The 12,223-nt window shown below is 45.5% G+C and overlaps 1 protein-coding gene and 1 long non-coding RNA gene across 6 annotated transcripts in view; one reads left to right on the top strand and one right to left on the bottom strand.

Moving 5' to 3' along the window:
- The window catches only part of Sema5a (semaphorin 5A), a 483,148-nt gene that overhangs the window by 27,308 nt on the left and 443,617 nt on the right, over positions 1 to 12,223 (top strand). The gene's annotated exons all lie outside the window — the stretch shown is intronic.
- Positions 4,496 to 11,864, bottom strand: LOC110349275 (uncharacterized). Its single transcript, XR_002395122.2, has 3 exons — positions 7,067 to 11,864; positions 6,676 to 6,770; positions 4,496 to 5,843 (listed from the first exon to the last, which is right to left on the bottom strand). It is a non-coding gene; the product is annotated as an uncharacterized LOC110349275 (long non-coding RNA).

Here is a 12,223-nt window from a genome sequence, read left to right as displayed (position 1 = left end):
CTTTGTAAACTTTATTGATTTAGAGATCGGTTTGGAGATTAATTACATTAGAAAGCCCTCCTGATAGCAAAGGGAGTCCAGGTCATCCCTTCTTCATTAATAATAGAAGTTCATCTATGGTCAATAAAGTGAAGAAGTGAACGACAGGAAGAAACTTCCTGGGTCTTGTTTGACTCTTGGTATTTGCCCAGAACTGGGACTTCTTTGTTTTTACAGAACCAGTTGGCTTTCTTGACACAGGTGTGTTAACGTTGTCAAGGAGAAAGCAGGTGATCCAGAGCAGATGTGATAGGAGTGATGTGAATCCTGTTCTTCCTTTGAGAAAAGGTGCGTGGCGGGTATCAGGGCGTGGTAGGACTGCAGGCTCTGCTCCCCTGGGCGGTGCTGACTCGTCCCACATGGTCTGTGCTGGAGTTTCCCAGGGAAGGGGCAGGCTCTTTGGGAAAGCATGTCCCCAGCTCTGACTCTCCTGTCCCTTAGTGCCTTCCACGTGTGCCCAGAGGTGTCACTCTCCAGTGGCTGACCATGTGTGCTGCTTGCAGGTGTCTGGTTGCTTGGGAGGGGCGCCAGATTTGTCACCTTGCTGTGGCTGGATGTGCCCTGCTCTCCTCTGTGGAAACCATCGCGCCTCAGCACTGGCTTCCCTTGGGAGGGATGGCAAAGAATTCTCTTTCTCTACTAAAGTAAAGACAGTTTTCTGCATTTTTAAAATTTGCCCAATGGGGATCATAAGCTATACCACTGAATATGTGGTTAAATCGCTTTGAGGGAACACAGAAATGTGGAATAGGAGCAATCTCTTTTTCTGGAGATTTCTAAGCGTTACCCCTAAGCCATGGTTCTCCAGACTCCCTCACGTGTGTGGGCCTTGCAGTTCCCCGGGTGAGGGCGACAACTCTTGCTCTTCACCAGTGTCACTCTGGGTGTGTGTGGTGTGTGTTTGTGTGCACTGTGTATGTGTTTGCATATCCGTATCATACATGAGTGTGTGTGCACATGTGTGGTGCATGGTATGTCTGTATGTGTGTGCATGGGGTGTATGTGTGTGTGCATATCAGTACACCTCCATAAGTCAGGGTTCAGGTTGAATTCAGCCTTGCATCCCACAGTGCTTGTGAAGTTCAGTACACACGTTAGTGTGGGTGAGAGTCGATTTGTTCCGTGAAATGGAATTGAACCTAAGAGTATTTTGATGGCAAAAGAGAGCTTTTTTTCATGTTCGACTCACAAGTGTCAAAGGACTACTTCTGGAACTAAGCCAGTGACTTAATAAGAGCAGAGTTCTCCCTGCAGGTCCATCCACAGGCACCCTGTGTGGGGCTGCTGTGGGGCCAGGTGTATGGGAGTCCCCACCTCTGCGTGGGGGACACAGATAGATATCTAGGTTGGGAGGCTAAGGAGTTACAGTCACTGACTGGCGAATTTCAGATTTCACACTGACCTCGAGCCCTTTCTTCTCCCTCTGTGGACCTCGCTGGTTACTCTCCAGGAGCGGAGCAGTAGCCGCACCTGTCTGGGCCGCCACCTCTCAGATGGCCCTGGCCTCACTGGGATCGAACCCGTCCTTTTGTTATAGCCACAGGCTCCTCGTCTTATTGGTGTCTCGGTGGTCTGGGATTAACTGGGAACACTACATGTTCTCCCAAGTGCTGGGCTAGGCCTTCTTTTGCCAGAGCCGTATTCGGCATGCAGTTTTCACACTTATTTCACAGGTCTCCGCGAGTTTCCACACGCTGTTGATGCCACGTAAGCGGCTGTCTGTCAACTTTTTGGCGAGTTATTTTTCAGCTGCTTCATTGACTGTGGGGTTTGGAAATGGCAGCCTCACGGACCAGGTGTGATCAAAATGTGTGGCGAATGTTTAGATTAAAATGTTTTTAATCCCCTTCCCTTTGCATGCCTCTCCCTGCATCTTTACATCCTCTTTCTCCACTTTCATTCTTGTTGCTGTTATTATTCTTAGCTCATGTCAGTGTTTACAGTCACTGTGAGTATTTGGTACTTGCATCCCTCCCACCCCTCTGCCCCAGGTCTTTAAACGTCTGCTGTGTTTGTCAGTCACACCTCATACGTGACACTTTGGGGAGACCAGAGACCCCACAGTTCACATGTTTTGATGTACCACGGAAAAATACTGATTTTTAGACGTCCATCCTTTAGAAGCAGGGGGTAGGCAGGAGGCGGAAGGAGGTGACGAGGGGCTCCATTTGTGGGGTCCAGGAAAGGAAGGATGCCCTTGGCCTCGTGGCTGCTGCCCTGTGGCTGGGGCTGGAAGTTTAAAGCTGGACTTTAGTCGAGATTCTGCAAAAGAGAACCAGTGTGATGTAGCTCTATCTGTAAAGAATAAAGGATCGGCTCCCGACTATGATTATAAAGGCTGAGAAGTCTGCTAATCCGCCTCCACAAGCTAGAGATGGCGTTCAGTCTGCGTCTGCAGCCCCCAGAGCCAGGAGTGCTGTGGCCAAGGGCAGAGGAGGCCAGATGACCCAGCGCAGGCAGCAAGCTCCCCTTTCCTGTGTGTCCTGTTTGAGCCCGCAGATGACCGTATGCCTCCCACAGGCAGATCTCCTGTCCCCAGGCTGCAGATTCATCTGCTGGCCTCGGTAGAAATGCACTCGGTAATGATCCCATTCCTGGTTAGTAAGGCTGCTGCTACGTTAGCAAGCCAGTGTTTAAACATGTACTGCACAGATTACCTAATAGGACCAACATCTAGTCGGATTTTGGCTGCTGCTATGAAAATGTGATTGAATGGGAAAGAAAAACATTAAAAAAAACCTTTCTATCATCTCTGTTGGCAAAATGAAAGAATCAGAGGGCTCCTTCCTGTAAACATTGCTGCTAAATGTTCATGATGTCTGTGGGTAAGATTGTAGTCTGTAGAATCCATGCTAACCACAGACTGGTCTTTCGGCTGGGTGTGATGGCGCATGCCTGTGATCCCAGCACTCTGGGAGGCTGAGGAAGGAGGGCTGCCATGAATTGAAGGCCAGCCTGGACAGTTTAGTGGCTTAGAAAGATGCTGTCTCAAAAAACAAAAATAAAAGGGCTGGACTGTAGCTCATGGTGAAGGCCCTAGGCTCAATCTCTGGTACCACACCCACACCCCCACACACACCCACAAGGCACTTGCCTGTGCACTTTTTCCTTCTGAAGGAATTGTGGAAAGTGCATTTTCCTTTGGAAAGGTGACTAAAAAGTAGTTCTAAGTGGCTGACGTGTGGAAGTCAGAGGCAAACCCATGCTGGCTGCTATGGGGGCAGAAATGTGGCCCCCAAAGATGTCCCCATCCCCGTGAGTCCATGAATGCTGCCTTATATGGCAAAAGGAAATCTGCAGATGTGACTAAGTTGAGGGTTGTGCGGTAGGAGATTTCCTTGGATTATTCCTGTCAGTCCTAAACGTGGTCACCAGAGTCTTCACAGGAGGGAGTTGCAAGGGAGGCTGTCTTAGTCACTTTTCTCTCCTCGCTAAGATGAAATACCAGACACCCAGAATTAAAGGAGGAAAGGTTTATTTAGCTCACAGTGTGTAGAGGTTTCAGTCCATAGTCAGCTGGCTCCAAGGCAGGGTGGCCTGGCAGAGGGGCATCACAGAGGAGAAGTTCATGACAAGCAGAAGGCCTGGTTTAATAATCACCCGCCTTCATCCCAGCACCACAGACTCGATCCAGACACCTCTGAAAAAGCCCCCGCCTATGATGGCATGAGCCTTTGTGGGGGACAGCTAGACACAGCCATGACAGAGGTGGAGGAAGATTTGCCACAGGGAGGGAAGGTGACAGGAGGAGCAGGGAGAGATTTGAAGATGTGCTGCTTGCTGGTCTTAAGGGTGGAGAGGATGCCTTGGGCCGGCAGATGCAGAGTGCAGCTCTGCATACTCAGGCGAGGAACGGATTTGCCTTCACAGCCTCGGGTATTCCTGACCCCCAGAAATGCAAGTGAATACGTTGGAGTTTACAGTAACTCATTAGAGTGTAAATGTTAGTTTGTTACACAGGAAACTCATATATCACTGTACTATCCAGTAGGCTTTTGGCCTAAGGATGTTGAGTTTTAAAAATACGATTAATATTCAAATAGGTAATGAGCCTGTGTGAAATTGTATTAGCTACAGGGTTAAATAAGGGAAGAATTCAAATGCAGGAAATTCTGAAATTGACTCCGAGGCATGAATTGTTTGGAGAAGCTTTGAAAGCATAGGGAATCAGTGCTTTTTCAGTTTCTGGGCACTTTGTGGCACAGCTCCGTATTGAAAGATGTGTTTTGTGCAAGGCCCTCGTAGGCTCTTCAGTCAGTGATCATGAATCCCGGGAAGCTGTTATGGTTTCCCCTTTCCAGTCCTCCCTATACTTCCCTCTTTCTTCCTCCCAAACATGAATGTTGTGTTCCAGCAGCTGAAGTTTTCTGAAACACCACTCTATAGACTGTGGTTATTTTTTGATTTATTGAATGTTTATAAGGAAAAAAAGAGAATTCTTTGTAAAGAACTTTGGTGGAATCTAAAGGACTCAGTGCTTTTTTTTTGATGAAAGGTATTGGTAGAATTTTCTGGTGATGATTACTTTTGCACTCTAAGGCTGGTAATTTCTCCAGTTTAAGAATGTTATAGGAGGCCAGCGTGGTGATGCACACCTGGAATTGCAGCACTCTGGGAAGCAGAGGCAGGAGGATCCCGAAATTCAGCCCCACCTGGGCAAAAAATAAAAAAAATTATCATTAAAGTCCTTAAACTTTCCAGGAGCCATCTTTAACACATACGGCTGTGTGATTTTTAAAAATTACTTGAAATGTGAGGTTTGTTTTCCTAAAGATTTTAGTGGATGTATTCATATCAACGACATTGAACCTAGTTTAATCTCATTGAATAGCTTGCTTTTACATTACCTCTCTGTTAAATAAGGCAGAACATTTTTACTGCTTGGTTTTGGCTGCATTTTATTCTTTATTTTCACTAATGCTTTTCTTGCCTTGGCATTCAACATTATTTGGTGTACAACATGCTAGGAGAAATGCTTAATTACTGAAAAACTCTGACTGCAATTCAGGAAGAACATGCAGCAGAACATATTTGTTCAGGCTAAGTTTATATGACTTTCAAAATTAGATAAAAAATAATCTGCAGTTAAACCCAATTGATATTTTCATTGAAAGGATTTGGTTGTCAGTGGGACAGAAAGAAATGGTGTCTGAGGCTTCTTTTAATGTGAAATGCCTTCAAAGGGAAAGTAGGATGCAGAGCAGAGCTTTGAGGCTGGCATTGGCCCAGACCCTTTTGAGATCTTTCCAGAATATTCCACACAGCGCCGTAGAATTAAACTTTTAAAATCATTCTGCATGCACTAAGAGAGAGCTCAGTTACTACAAATACCCAATTAAAAAGGAAAACAGAGCAGAAAGAAAAATAGTACTGGATAATGAATTAGAAAACCAGATTTCTACTTTTGGATTCATCTCTTGCAGCCCACATAACTTGGTCCCTTCAATGCCCTGAGCTTCAGTTTCTTTGTTTGCAAAATATCAGTATTTACTTTGCTTCGCATTAAGGGGTCTCTGGAAGATCTAAAACTTAGCTATATGGAAACATTTAGAGAATATTTTATATAAAAGAGGAATGCTTCATTTTGAAAGCATTTTGATCATTGCTAGAGTTATAGAATGGTTAACTTCTTGGACACTTGTGTACTCTTTGGTTCAAGTTGAGATGAATCAGTTCTGGTTTCATTCTGTCAGACAGGAGGTGGATCTGGGGCTGGTTTAGCTCCTCTGTCTTCTGGAAGCCGAGATTGTGATTAGCTTTAACTTTTAGTACTGAAAACCCACATCCGATGAATGTTCTTCACACTGTAAAAGATGTTTCCAAGATTATTTTCTTTAATCTCTGGTTAAGAGAGAACAGGATGTCTGTGTGAAAACTAGGGAGGATCAGTCACATTTTGTCAGATGGCATTGTTTGCATTGATGTTGCATGCTAGTATTTATCATGATTTCTCAAGTGATTTGTTTCTTGATAAAGAATAAGGTAAAAATCAGACAGAAATATTTTCAGGTTAGAGAGCTCTTTGAGAGCAAGATGAATTCAGGTTCTTTAGTCAGGACTGCTGTCTTTAAGATAGCAGATACTTTCCCTTGGGTTTTGAGTAATGTGGCAAGTTATTACACAAGTAATTACAACTTGAGATAGTTTTCACCCTGGTAATTGCCTCCTGAACTGAAAATCTTGGACTGGGTTGTAAAAAGAATATGTCCCCTTAAGGTAGTCTGAAACAAGAGCAGGACATATTTTAATTGTATATCATAATTATCAGAGTAAAAGGAACTTTGTATCACTATGCTACTAATTCTCTTGAGTGTAATACACTTCTGACAAGTTGTAGAAGGACCATGTGGCTCAGTGTAGAATACACTTATAAAATTGAGCTGCCCAAGACTTAGGGAGTGTATTATTATTATTCACTGACAGGTATTCCATAAAAGTTTAGATGAGATTATGGATTAAGGAGCCATTAATTACTCCTGAGAGAATTCAGAATATTCCTAACTCTTCTGAGGAACACCAGGAAAACAACAGTTGATACTGATGGATGTAGAGTATGGACAAAAATTTGAGTGACTAAAGACAGTAACATCATTTAATCACGTGTCTGTTGGGATTGGCATGGTAGGGTGAACAGACCTTGATTTAGTTGTTGTGGCATTTTCTATGTGTCTGATAGTTGTCACCAAAAATATGCTCCAAACTTGTTGGATTCAGTTCCGGAAACTTCTTTCCTGAAGGATTAGAAAAATAGGTTGAAATCCGAGTTGGATGCAACATGGAAGAAAGTCTAGTGTAAACCAACACTTATAAAATATTGTTAACTTGCGTGCACTTGGAAGAAAAGTGACGTATTAGTCAACCTTCCCATCGGAGGGACAGAATACCTGGCCTCAAAGGATTCTGTCTGAGCAGAAAGGGCGAGGGCGTGGAGGAGAGCTGAGGGCGTGGAGGAGAGCTGCTGACTTCCTGGGAAGCAGGCCCCAGGGAAGAGCACCAGTGAGAGACAGCTCTTAAGGTAAAAACTCACCAGTGCATCCATCCACTGATGAACAGAACGTCCCATGGTCTTCTACCTGTCCAGGAGTCTTAATCGAGTTGAGCTGACAGTTAAGATCAACTAGCACAAGTTGGGAGTAAAAACTGTTTTAAAAACATACACTTTTGGTTATTTTTACTGTTTACTGTAAATGAACAAGGTTAACATGATTAAAGCATTTTTTTTACCATAGTGCAGAGATGAGCTAAAATCCTAGTGTCCTGTTTTTTTTTGTTGTTGTTGTTTTGTTTTTTTTTGGTACTGGGGATCGAACTCGGGTCCTGGTGCTTGCACAGCAGGCGGCGAAACCACTGAGCTAAATCCCCGGCCCAATCCTAGTGTCTTGTAATGATGTGCCAAGGAACACACTCACACAGGACCTGAAAAATCACGTGTCTAAAAAGTGTCACTTCCCAGTAGTTTGTGTTTACCGATCTAGAAAGAAAACATCCACTGTTAATCACACGAAGTTGCCATTTTTAGGTCAAAACCTCTTAAGTGCTACAGATTTTAATGTGCTCTCATTCACATCAGCTGTCCCAGTGAAGCAGCGAATTTCCACGATAGTTACATTCTCATTGTCCAGAACAGTGCCAAGTGTCCTGTAAATTCCTGCTGACCTAAGGAGGAGGAGCAAATGAGTTAGCTGGCAACACGAGGCTGACTATTAGAATGAGAGTGAACTCTGGGCCAGGCACTGGGCCAGATGCCAGGGGGATGACGTGGCGTGGCTTCCAGCGAAAAGGACTTTTCTTGTAATGCTCTTTCTAGATTTCTGGAAGTTATTTTTCTGTCATCTTGGCCCCTGGTGTGTTACCTGGCCAGAGCGTCCTCCTGTGGACATCCAATCCGAAATAACCCATGGCAGTCTTCACAGTCAGTCTGTGTCTTGCTCCTTCAGTGCTTTCCTCCCTCTCATCATTATTTGAAATAATATGCTTTCAGTTCTCTGGATTTGTTTTCCTGTCTTCTCCAGGAAGGTTCATGGTCAGAAGCATTTTGTCTTGCTTGATAAGCTCTTCTGTTTCTAGAGGAGTGAATGGCAGAGGGCAAGTGTGATAGTTTGGATCTTGGATGTTGAAGTCTTGGTCCACGGCTCAATTGGGATCTGTAGGATTGCAAAGGCCCTAGGCTAAAACCTGTGGACCTGTTAGTGGAAGGAAGTTAGGTCACTGAAGAGGATCCTGCCCCCACCCCCATGTCCTGGCTGCTATGAGATATGCAGCCTCCTCTTCTGCACGATGCCAACATGATGACCGGCCATAGGTTCAAAGGCAACAGGGCCCAGGAACCATGGACTGAAACCTCTGAAATAGAACCAATAAACTTTTCTTCCTTATAAATCGATTATCTTGGGTATTTTGTTATACTGCCAGAAAGCTAGTACAGCAGGTTCTGAATAAATACTTCTTCAATGAACACATGGATCCTCTGAAGAGAAATGACCTAGTGAGAAATTAGCTGATTTGCCTGTGATCTTATCTGTGAACTTTAAAAATTGGAGACTTCCTGCAGAACATTAGAATAATAAAACTTTGGACCCATGTGGATGGGTGGATGCCACACTGAGGTTGTTGTGTCTTCATTCATTCTTTCGGGAATTTTGTGATGACTGACTCCTAAGGGCCAGGCAAGGAGTTCTCAGGGGGTCACAGAAGCAATGTCAGAGTGGACTTCCCAAGTCCAGTCTCCCATCCTGGTTCTCTAGTCCTCAGCCCCGTGGTCACCTGCCCCCCCCCCCCCCTTTCAGTAATGCAGCCCTGGAGAGTGGGAGCGAGTGCCACCTTGTGCCCACCCCACTCACAGCTTCTGCTTGGCTGGAATTGGCTCTTGGTTGCAGATGATGTGGTCTCTTATTGTTTTGAGGCATTGATTTGTTAAATGCTCAGTTTTCACCATTAGACCTGGAAGACTCTGATAAGCATCCTCCTGTTTCATTGCAAATTTGCTCCTCATTACAAAATCATTTTTCAGTCACCATAATATTTTTTATGTATACATGTATGTGTGTGATGGGGGATTGAACCCAGGGCCTTGACATTGAGCTAGCTTTTTATTGTTTTTATTTTGATACAGGCTCTCACTAAGTTGCTAAATTGTTCAGCCTGGACTTAAAAATTTGATCCTCCTGTCTCAGCTTCCCATAATACTGATATTACAGGGCTGCACCAGCATGCCTGGGTCATTTGTAGCCTATGCTCTGTAATAAGTACCAAGAACAGACTGGTGGACAAGATAGACATGGTTGAAAGACCTTATAGAACTTCCATTGTGCCCAGGAACATGAGTAGTCACACAGTAATTGCAGTAGAGTGGGAAGAGCATTGTGGAAGGAAAAACTGAGGCGGCTCACAGCATGAGGCAAGTAGAAGTGGCAGTCAGGGTTCATGCAAGGCCTTCTGGGGGGCGGTCTTCTGGACTCCCGAGGAAAGGAGAAGACCTGAGTGGGTAGGGGAACTGCTTATTGAAAGGTGGGAGGCTGCAGAGTTTGAAGCAGGACTGGAAACATCTTGTCTGGCTAGTGACCCTCCCAGCCAGTGCGTGCATCAGTGTAGACCATACCAGCCACCTTTCTGCAGTTTGGAAAGTGGTTGGAAAGAGGGCAAGATCAGACTGGGGATGGCTGATTGAGGAGCCTCTTCTATGGCCCAACCGTCACACGATGACAGGAAGTTGGTACAGTTGCAAAGGCTCAGTGGGTAAAATGGTCAGTCCCCCTCACTGGTGTCTAGGAGGCTCAGGGTGTCAGACCTGGTGACTTCTAGATGAGGCAAGGGGAGGAGGTTTCATGGTGATGATGGAGGTGCCACTCACTGGTTCTTCTTGCTCCTCAGAAGGACGGGGCTCCAATCTGTAAGGTGAGGTCAGTGTGGCAGGCACATCAGTGGTTCCTGATGGTGGAGAATGGAATAATGGATTCAAACCTCTGCATCTTAAGACTCAGTGTGGTGACTCATCTCTCCCCAACTGCGCTGAGCCTCCTGATCTTGGTGTGGAAACTCCTTCTCAGTGCTATATCTCTGCAGTCTGCTGGCTGAATACTTCTGAGGAAGAAGCTTAGTTCTGCCTGGGTCATCACTTGGCATTTGCAGTTTTCCTTCCCTTGTAGACCGAGAATTTATCTCAAAGGCTGTGTATGAAATTGCATCATGTGTAGAAACTGGAAATAAGGAAAGACCCCCAGAGTGTCTTGTCCAGTGTAGTGAGCATTTAAACCTGTGTTGTACGGAAGGCATGGAACAGCAGGTTTGACAAGACAGCCAGTTTATTCCTGAAGAAGATGATTAGGTCTGTTATGGTTTGTGTCTAGATGTCCCCAGGAGCCACATATACTTGCAGGCAGGTCTTTTGGAAGAGAGTTGGGCGTGGGGGTGCTATGGGTCAGTTGGTATTTGGAGATGACATCTGGTTGGAGGGTGTGGGTCACCCCTGGGGGTGTGACTTGGAAGGGTGCATTCCCTTCCCTGCTCCTCCCTCTGCTTTTTGGCCACCACGACATGAGCGGCTTTTCCCCTGCCATGCCTGTCTGCCATGCTGTTTCCTTTTGGAGCTGGCTGACCATGGACTGAACGTGGTCCAAAATAACCCTCTCCTCCTTTAAGGTGTGAGTGCTAGGTATTGTGTCCAAGTGCTGAGGAAAGTGACTGAGACAAGGCCTGAGTAGGAAAAGCAAGGCGATGGCATTTGGATAAACTGTTGATGAGAGGCCATATCGTGCCAGATGGTATGTTCTTTCTAAGACTGCTCACACCCCCTGTGTCTTAGTTACTTTTCTCGATGCTGAGATAAAATACCCAACACCCAAAGGTAAAGCAGGAAAGGTTTATATGGCTTACAATTTGTAGAGGCTTCAGTCCATAATCAGCTAGCTCCAAGGCCGGGCGGCTTGGCAGACGAGAAATAGTTCATTGCACACAGAAGACAACAAAAACAAGCAAGGGCAGACCAGGGTCTTCTATCCCTTGTATCTTACCCAGGTTGCTTAGAGTGGGTAACACTCACAACCTTAATCCTAGTGCCCTTGAGCCTAGCTTTGCACCATTAGTCAATCCCAGCATCACACACTCTAGATACAGCCATCTCTGAAAGAGTCCCACCCATGACTGCATGAGGCTTTGTGGGGACATCTAGACACAAGCCATAACATTCTTCTCCTGCTCCCCCAAAGACTCATGCACACCCCTTTATGCAAAAGGCATTTAGTCCATCTCCAAGAGTTGCCAAAATTCTAACGGTATCAGCATTGCTCAAAAGTCCAAGTCTAATGACTCCTTTGAGATTTAAGACAAACTCTTAGCTGCAAGCCCCTGTACAAATGAAAAGAAAATTAAACACTTCCAATATTCAATGTCATAAGAAAGACATTTCCATTCCAGAAGTTTCAGAAGGCGTAGCAAGGAATGGGAACAAAGCTAGACCAAAGTCCAGCAGGGCAAACATCAAATCCCACAGTTCCACTTCTAGCATCTCCAGCAATCTGTAGCAAGTCCTAAATTCCAAAGGGCTTGGGTAGCTCCGCCTCTAGGGCACTTCCTGTGGTGGTAGCTCTCAAGGCTTCTCTTTTGGGCTGGCTCTGCTCCCTCCTTGCAGTTTTCCTCACATAATCCATGTTCCTGACTTCTCCAAACATCTGGGGTCTCCACTGCACCTTTGGCTTCACACTCACAGCTTCACACACTGCCCTCTGAGGTGCACACTGCCTGGCCTCCCAGGCCTTCTTCTGGAATCTGGGTGGAAGCCTTCCTGATCCCACCACTCTTGCATTCTGCATGCACCTAAAACCAGCACAACATGGATGATGGAAAGGTCTGCCGCCAGCTGGAGCAGTAGCCAGGCTTCCTTCTCTCTTGGCCTTAGGGATTGAGTATCTATGAACCAAATCCTAAGGAACAACTTTCCTAGGCCACCACCATTCTGGAACATGGTGCTCTGAGGCTCTCTTCTCAAAGGATTCTTTCACTTTTGCAATTTGATGCTGGAAAGGCTGGAATTCTGCTGTTTCCTGTGATGCCCTCAGGCCATCTTTTCTATTCTTCTGTTCTTTCTTAGCAATCAAAATATCCTCTGCTCTATCTTTGCCCTTCACAGGTTTACTGGTGTTTCCTTTCTAGCCAGATTCACAATATTTTAAATCATTCTGCTGGCCTC

Source organism: Heterocephalus glaber, unplaced genomic scaffold (assembly GCF_053883595.1).
Source record: "Heterocephalus glaber isolate CG9 unplaced genomic scaffold, H.glaber_assembly_v1.0 deba00001537, whole genome shotgun sequence".
Taxonomy (NCBI): Eukaryota; Metazoa; Chordata; class Mammalia; order Rodentia; family Bathyergidae; genus Heterocephalus; species Heterocephalus glaber.
This window is presented reverse-complemented; position numbering and strand designations above follow the sequence as displayed.